General features: G+C 40.9%; 1 non-coding gene across 1 annotated transcript; it reads left to right on the plus strand.

The window, feature by feature from the left end:
- Positions 1-309: 309 nt before the first annotated feature.
- LOC117240563 lies at positions 310-416 on the plus strand. The gene has a single exon (XR_004494734.1). It is a non-coding gene; the product is annotated as a U6 spliceosomal RNA (small nuclear RNA).
- The last annotated feature ends 8,588 nt before the right edge of the window (positions 417-9,004 follow it).

Below are 9,004 nucleotides of genomic sequence, written 5' to 3' on the forward strand. Positions count from 1 at the left end.
GACCAGTTGTCACCTCGAACCCACTTTCGCAATCACAAATATCAAACAATTACAAATGACAACAATTGCTTAATTACAGCTATGATAAAATCGAGGCTAAAGCATTAGAAAACTTTCCCAAAAGTTGCAAAGGGAAGGCTCCGGTTTTCCTTTCATCTCCGACATATAATTATGCGGGTCGCAATAATCCTAAGGAACGGTCATAAAACGAGGCTTCTGGATTTACCGCTAAAGCCGTTAAGTGGCCTAAAACACCTTCAAATCGAGACATTCCTTATGGTTATTGTTCCATCAGGTAGAAATTGGGGAGTACTTGCTTCGGCATTACATATACTAAAATTGGAACGATACATAGAAGATTAGCATGACCCCTGCGCAAGTATGACACGCAAAATCGTGAAGCGATCCACACTTTCGGGGAACACGAGGCGGGTATGGGTTTTCAGGGCGTAGGACTATGCCCTGGGAAAGTGGCTCGTCGGTGCCTTTGGCACCCGCCAGTTTGCAGATCCGGTGCAGAGAATTTTGCGGAGGATGGATATGGCAGACAAAAAAGGCAGTAACTTTTACGGCGCAGGGAAAAGATACCTCAATACCGGTGCAGCCGCGGGTTGTAAAGCGAGCCCCGCTGCGTCGCCATCGAGCAATCGTGGCCGTCCGGGGGTGGACCATCAGGCCCCCGGGCGTTTTCATGCGTCTGGTGACGAGGACGTGCAACCAGAGGAGTCTCGGGGAAGGTCAGAGGGTCCGGATGTAACTATCAGCGGCCCGGGATCTTCGTCGGATGGGCTGCTTTCGCGGTACGATGGCGGCGGCAGGGTGAGATTCGACGACGAAATGTCATCGTGTCCATCCTCTACGACCGTTGTGAACGCGCTCGGCAAGCGATCATACCGGAAAATTACCCGGTCATGGTTGGCCTCACGGAGGGCGAGAGCGTCTAACGCTGAACTCCAACGGCGCACGTGGTCACCACCTCCGCCGTCGCCTCAACAATCGCCGATCTCTGCCGTCTCTGCATCCGCGACAGTGCCGTTGGCGACGACGACGTGCGGAAAGAGGATATAAAGACGGCATCGGAGGAAAGAGAAGGGACCGAGAAGGACAGCTAACCGATTCAGGGACATGAACACGCGGACAGCGCATACCTGCGGAGAAGGGTGCGCTTTCTGGAGAGTGAGGTCAGTCGTCTCCAGGAGACGGTGGAACGGCTAACCAAGGAATGTACTAAGAGGGCAGTAACAGAAGGAAGTGTAGCGACACTCGACAGCAAACTTTCCAACGGTTTCTGTCCCATGGCTCGTTACACAAAGACCCTATCCTTCGGACAAGATGATTGCCAGATGCCTATACATTATTACAGAATATTTTCAGTTAACCTAAGGACCTGCTACAAATCTTAGGATTAATTTAGCTAAGGTCCTCCAAAGGGACAAATGGTCTTTTTCTTAACAGCCCCTATACCTACCGCCCACTACAGGAAGATACTGGAAATCTGCTTTCCTCACCTACGACGCTTCCTACTAGCATCTTTCTCTCAAGGGTGGTTAGCATCCTTTTCCAACCACCAACTCAAAATTTAGCCAATTAACAGCGACGTCCACTTCCCTCACTTTCCGAACCAACGCTTTCCTCAACGAATCCGATGATCTCGTATCCTTAGAGACACCCCACCACAGCTTTTCCTATCCAGCATCATCCTGACAGAAAGTCAGTCGCGAGACGCCCGTCCGAATTGATAGTTGGTAGTTGGCAGTAATCACTGATCCGAGTTGCTCGACATCTCAGGCAATCATCGTCCAAACTCGTAGCGCATATCGAATCGTATCTATTCGAGTTCGAACTTGTAATCGCGAACCGAAATTAATAACCGCGAGTTTTACGCCAAGTATACTCACCGAATATATTTTGTTAATAAATATTTATTGTTAAACATATTCGAGTGTTCCTTCAATACCTATCACGCCCATCACCTCAGAAATAACGACGGTGAATGTGAAGCGGCGGGGATCACTACTACGAGGGCATAAAAGAAGATGCTCCCGGGCCCCAACGGAAATGATTATGGGCCACAGAATAAGAATACGTATAAAAAATTTCCTGCAAAAAGTGCTAATTTCGTGGATAGAAGATTGTGGATCAAAGGAAAACGATGCCTTACAATTTATCCACATGCTTTCTCTGTTTACACATCGAATAACCTCAACAGGTTATGGGCCCAGGGCTGTAAATTGCAAGGTAGCAACGTGAAGTGAATAAATTGTTAAAGTGTTGTGCTTGGTAAAATAAGGGATAGTGCTAAAATGGAATCAGCAAGTGCGAAGATCGAGATGTTACGCGGCGAAGAAAATTGGTTCCAGTGGCGTTTTGTTATGCGTACACTTTTGGAGGAAGATGACGACCTGATCAACGTGTGTGAAGGGAATCTGTGTTGTCCACGTAACAGCGCGGAGAAAGAAATCGCTCGTAAAAGATTTTTGAAAGCAGATCGGTTAGCGAGAAAATTAATCGTGACCTCAGTAGGAAGGAAACCGTTGGATCTTCTTTTATGTTGCACAACAGCACATGAAATATGGAAAAAGCTGAATACAGTATATGATATGAAGTCGGATGAGAATTTAAATATGGTCCAGAAGCAGTTCTTCGATTTTAAATGGAAAGAATCTGAAAATGTCTCGTACAACCTATCAAAGTTGGAACTCATAGCGGCAAAGATGAAAGCCCTTGGGAGTGAAATTGGCGAGAAAATGATGATAACACGCATTTTATCGGTGTTACCAAACAAATTTGATCATTTTCACAGTGCGTGGCATTCCGTGGAAGAAGAAAGGAAGACCTTAGACAGGCTTTGTACCAGGCTGATGACGGGAGAAATCAGATGGAAGAAAGACGACCAGGAAACATCGGTGGCACTGGTAACAAAAAGTAACAATTATAAAAAGGAACAGCAGAAGCAGTCAAGTAAACGTGAATACGAGAAACAAGGACCAAGCTGCTTCAACTGTGGAAAAGTTGGCCATCTAAAGAAGGATTGCTTTAGATGCTTTATATGCAAAAGGAAAGGCCACACAAGTAAAAATTGTTTTAAAAGTAACAGAAGAGACAACCAGGAACCTAGGAATCAAAATCGGGATCACAGCGGAATTGGTCTATTAGGAAGTACCTCAGCGATACAAGCGGCAAACCCTGATGTTTGGATAATCGGCTCAGGAGCTACGGATCACATGACAGGACGACGGGAATGGTTTAGCGTCTTCGAAGAATTCGATAACACGGTGAAGATAGAGATCGGCGATGGCACATTCATGGATGCGTGCGGCAAAGGAAAAATCAGAGTAGAGACTTTTGTGGGCGGCAAATGGGTAACATGTACAATGAACGATGTTCTGTACGTACCAGGTATGAAAAGAAATCTATTTTCCATTAGATCTGTTACAAGAAGGGGCATAGATTTCTGTGTTTCAAAGGAAGGGACCAATTGTATATTTTCACAAAATCAGAAAATAATAGCAAGAGGTTCTGTTATCGGAAATTTGTATAAAGTAGATATGCGAGTTATCATACCGTCAGTGTGTAATTTTAGCAATAGAGCAGAGTCAAATAGCAGTTATGGCATGAACGGCTATGTCATCAAAATATCAGGTATGTTAAAGAGTTCTTAAAGAATTTAAATATGAAAGTTGTAGAGGATAATAACTTTTTCTGTGAAGGTTGCGCGTACGGAAACCTCATAGATCGAGTTTTCACGAGAAAATCAATCGGGCGACTAAACCTCGCGAAATTATTTATGCGGATGTATGTGGACCTATGGAAGTCGAGTCATTAGGCAAGAAACTGTATTTTCTGACATTTAAAGATGATTTTTCAAAATTTACAAAGATTTACTTCTTACGACGTAAGTCAGAAGTAATTGAAAAATTAAAAACTTTTTGCCTAGAAGTTGAGAATCAATTAAACGATAAGATTAAAGAAATTCATAGTGATGGAGGGAAAGAATTAAAAAATAAAGAAGTCAAAGAATTTTTAAGAAGTCAGGGAATTAGGCACACAATTAACGTCCCATACACTCCTGAACAGAATGGTGTCGCAGGAAGGGAAAATAGAACAATAGTAGAGGCAGCTGTTGAGGCAACGCTGTTTTGATGAGCCGAAGCCATGAACACAGCAGTACATGTCATAAATAAGACGGGGCTGAGAAGACAAGACAAGAAAACACCATATGAACTGTGGTACGGGAAACCGACGAATTTAGAAAAGTTTAGACAGGCGACATTGGCTTCGGGGTTTTTCAGTTATTGGGTAACACAGCTAGCGTGCGGATCTGGACCAGCTCAAATTGTATTCTTACTTATTACACTTCTATTTAAATATATTTTCTGCCTTACAATTTATCCACGTGTTTTCTCTGTTTACACATCGAATAACCTCAACATAAATATTATAAGTAGTTTCGCCAAATTGAGTTAACATTTCTATAGGTATGAGAAAAAGCGCGTATATTCCCGCGCGATATCCTAGAGTCTAAACAGAGCTGGCGTCAACGATGTATCTGCGACCGAGTGAGAGGTAGACTGTCCGTAGGATTTTCAACCGCTGCTGGTCGGTAAAATAATACGATAGTACACAACAAGTGTATAAGGTGAAACCGTGAATGCATGTGTGTGTGTGTGTGTATGTGTGTGTGGATAACGATAAGGTGAAGCGAATAATATGCATAATGAACCTTTTCTTTCTTTTATGAAGAAAGATTTTATTTTTCATTCTTTTGGTCTCTCCCCTCTCGTTTCTTTTTTCTTTTCTTCTCTCCAGCGTTAGATGAAGCGCACAAATGACCAAATCTTTCCACGGTTCTCTCTCGGTTCGCTATATTTTGCGAATGAAATTGTACTTCAAATCCACTATATCCAAACGTCTTCCCCTTTCCTTTCCTATTCCTCCACCTACATTTTGAATAACCCAGAGCGGTCGGATCCTACATCGAATCGATAAAGTTTGGACCCACGTAAAAATAAGTATAATGCTCAGGAGTTTGTCGTTTGGGTATTCAATTGTGTGTTCACTATCGTTACTACTCGCACTCCGCACTCGTAGTACAAATCGACAAATTTTTACAATTTGTTAATTTATCAACCACAGTTGATCATTTTAGAATCCACAGGAAAATGATAACATGCTCGATATTCTAGTTTGTGTTTGAAGATACATAAAAAATATATGTGTCGGAGATGAAAGAACATCGGAGCCTTTGGAATTTTGGATAATCCCGCAACATCGTAATCTAAAGTCTACTATAGCTGTAAGTAAACAATTGTAGTTATTCAATCCGATAGTAATTGTTCGAGAGTTGTGATAATGAGCTTGGGCTTGAGGCGACAGCCAGTCGCCGAACGTTCACGGGATGAACGCTATGTCTAACAAAGGCATGGAGTAATTCTGGAGCTCTCCTTAAAAAGGAAATAGTTGTAACACTCGACAGTAAACATTCCAACGGTCTCTGTCCCGTAGCTCTCTTACGGCGCGTCTCCGCAATACATGTTCAGTTAGCCTGAGGGCCCGTTATAAATATATAAACATACAAACAGTCTTTGTCCCAACTACTGGAGGATAGGAGAGACCTATTTTTTCAACGAACGGTGTCTCCCACTAGCAACTTTCCCTCGAGGGCAGCTAGCATCTTTTTCTAACCACTGATATGGAGATGGACCAATTAGCAGCAACGCCAATTTCCCTTACTTTCTGAACGAGGGCTTTTCTCGACGAATCCGATGATCTCGTGTTCTTAGACACACCCCATTATGGTTTTCCTCTGTAGCATTATCGGGACGGGAAAGTCATTCTCTCTCGCGATCTGATCGACGAAAAGAGTAACCCCTTCCAACCAGTGAATATCACGCGTCCGACTTAGATTTTGTGAGCACGTTCATCTATCATCCCGTCGACCGCGGATTCGTTATTGAACCTAGGATCATTGTCATTAGCTTTTCGAGTATCTAATTACCACGATCACTTGTCAGATTCTGTAATAGTAATTTGCACTAGTCAATGTCTTCTCTATTGTATAACGACAATGTGTAATCCAATCGAAGATTCGTTTCACGCCCCTAACCCTAATTATAATGTAAACCAGACATATATTTATACACTTCCTATACTCATACATATCTCATTGAGCATGTGAAAACTCACTAGTCGAACGTAGGTTATAGGTAAAGAAATATAAATAGAAGATAAATTTGAGATAACAAAATGATAGCACGCGTCATACAAAATATATTTTAGAAAAAATAAATGATTTCTTATACTTTTTTACTTGTATTTATTTTCCTATATTTTTACTTCCCTTGTAAAATATCTATTATATTTCGATGTACAGAGTTTTTTTATATTTTCATGTTAAATTATATTATTCTTTCAGAGCTATATAATTTTCCTCTTTCACTATTTGAAGTTTCCTTCCACGAAACGATTTCCTTCAACGAAAACCATGCCATGCTTTGAAATACAACTTTTCAAAACATTTAATGTAAAAATAGGGAGATCATGATCCATGCTGATATATACATATTTTCCCATTTGGAGTTAACATTTGTTTCCCATTTGAAGTTACATAAAGTTTCTTCATGCTTAAATTTAATTTGCGATAAGTATCTTCTGTTTGTTCTTCAGTCATAATCACGGAAATAAGTGGTCGAAGAGATAGTGTACATCGAAATATAATATAATATGCTCAATTATATTAGAACTGCTAAAATATTCAACAAGGACGGTGGTATAGGCAATCGTCATCGAGAACAGATGACTAGCAACCGTGTTATCGTAAGTAGCTGGTTTTTCTTGTTCCTTATTTCGAGATTCAGCTTCCATTCGTTACATTCATCAACTCTTTGTATTCTCCTTATTTCCCCTTCCCTTTTCACCCTTTTCCACTTGCGGCTCATTTCTTCACCCGGAACAGAGTATGTAGCTGATTTTCATCGAACAAACCTGTTCGAACGTCTTACACCACTTTACGGATACTTGCATATAACTATAATACGCATCTTCATTCGTCTCTTATTCATTGAATGGATTTGAGAGACAGCAATTCTGGCGTGCTTTCCTCTAAGCATTATCGTGTTAGGAATGTTCCTATTAGAGTATACATGCTTCGTAACGGTAATAAATAGACCGAGTTCGATGGACTTTTATACGGAGCAAATTTCTGGTGCCCAGATTTACTACTATAAATCAATGCATCATTTGATTAAGCAGTTTCAGAAAACAGTCTGAATTTAATTTGGTAGGACTGTAGTTTTAAAGATATCTCCAGGATACGCGGAACAGCGTACTCTATATATTTAGTATAGTTTAAAATGATATCTTATAGGATTCTCAAATCCGAGTCGAAATTGTATTCGTGAGCAGTTGCAGTTTTCATACAGGCATGTATGTATGTTTTCACTTAAAGCCTTTTTAACTATGTGGCGTCAGAGTTTTCTCTGAACGTTGTCTATTGACAGTCTTGAGTGCAGTGACATCATATTTGATGCTGTCGAAAAATTAGTAAATAAAATTATTGCTAAACAGATCGAGAGAAAAGGAGCGTTAGATACTCCTCTTATTAAATCATCAGACGTTAAAAATTGTTTACTTTTCATTTTTACTATTTATATTATTTCTAAAATAATACTAACATTGACAATAAAACTCGATTGGGTTAGACATCTGCGCTTTAGTGATAAATAGTTGTTACGCAATACATTTGTTCAGTTGAGATGTACTGTTGAATTTCACTATACAAATTGTATTATAATTTATAGCTTAATTATGGATAGATTTCAATGGTAAGAAGATTATTTTGTACAAGTACAAGCATATGTCTGTACTCAAAGTGATGAAGAATCTTTATGCTCTTGTTCAGCAACTGGCCAAATAACGTCAACTGCGTTCATTTATGCGACAAAAAACATATACATCTACAGAAATTGTATAATAAACAACTCACTTCTCGATAAATGTGCGAACATGTTTAAGATGTTCGAATTTCGAATATATTTCAGATATTCATCCACTTATGTGAAGAACAATTTTCCGCATGAGTCATCTGATTATTTTATTTTTTTTCCGAATTCTGTACATTATGTGTGTATTCTGTACATTCTCTGTGAACGCTTCCAGCCCTTCCGGCTTCGTCGTTTCCACGATTAGGCCAGTGTCGCTTATTTTTTTAACTGCCGTGACTTGTATACCCCCTTTACGGGGGTTTACTAGCGTGAATAGCGCGTCGCGCGCTTCTCCGCTTGTTCTTATTTCACCATTCTCAACTTCCGAGCGGATTATAACTACATTTTACCGCCATTTGTCCATTGTTTATTGCTGGCCATCTTCACTTTTTTCCGCGTACTCACAGCGACTTACTCACAGCGCTTAATATCGCAGTTTCCTTATTCTTAGCTTTTAGCTTGTTCTAGCCTTCCGGCTAGATAGTTGTGGAGCAGGAACTTCTCCACAAGTCGTCTCATATCCTTAAAGTAACGCATTATCGTTGCGGTTTGCCTTTGTTAACTTTGTTGCTCGGGTCGTGGCAGAATGGCAGGACCATTTTTCCATATCGCTAGCTTGTTCCCTTATGTCGGGTATTGACCGCGATTCTTCTTTAGTATCCTCCTTCTCTTCATCAGACCGCTTCTTGATTTCTGGGTCGTTTTGCTTTTTCGGTGTAGCGCTTATACTAGGATTTTTGGTGGTTGACCCCTCTTCCCCTTTTTCAGGCTTTTGCGTTTTCAAGGGTTGCAAAACCATCCTTGCATTCGTGGCGGGTGGCGTCTGCCCACGTGAAGACATCTGGATTACTTTCGTAGCGGACTGTTTGTACACACGGACAGTGTACGAAGCGACGCGAACACAACCTATCTGCATGCCATCGTCTTGGGTCAACGCATGCTGTCAGGAGATCTTTAAAATATGTCCAAGGATGTTGGTCGATGTAATTGTTAACAATGACTTGGCTTATTTAGAACCAGGC

The sequence above is a fragment of the Bombus vosnesenskii genome, unplaced genomic scaffold, assembly GCF_011952255.1.
Source record: "Bombus vosnesenskii isolate JDL3184/JDL3185 unplaced genomic scaffold, Bvos_JDL3184-5_v1.1 scf7180000014788, whole genome shotgun sequence".
Taxonomy (NCBI): domain Eukaryota; kingdom Metazoa; phylum Arthropoda; class Insecta; order Hymenoptera; family Apidae; genus Bombus; species Bombus vosnesenskii.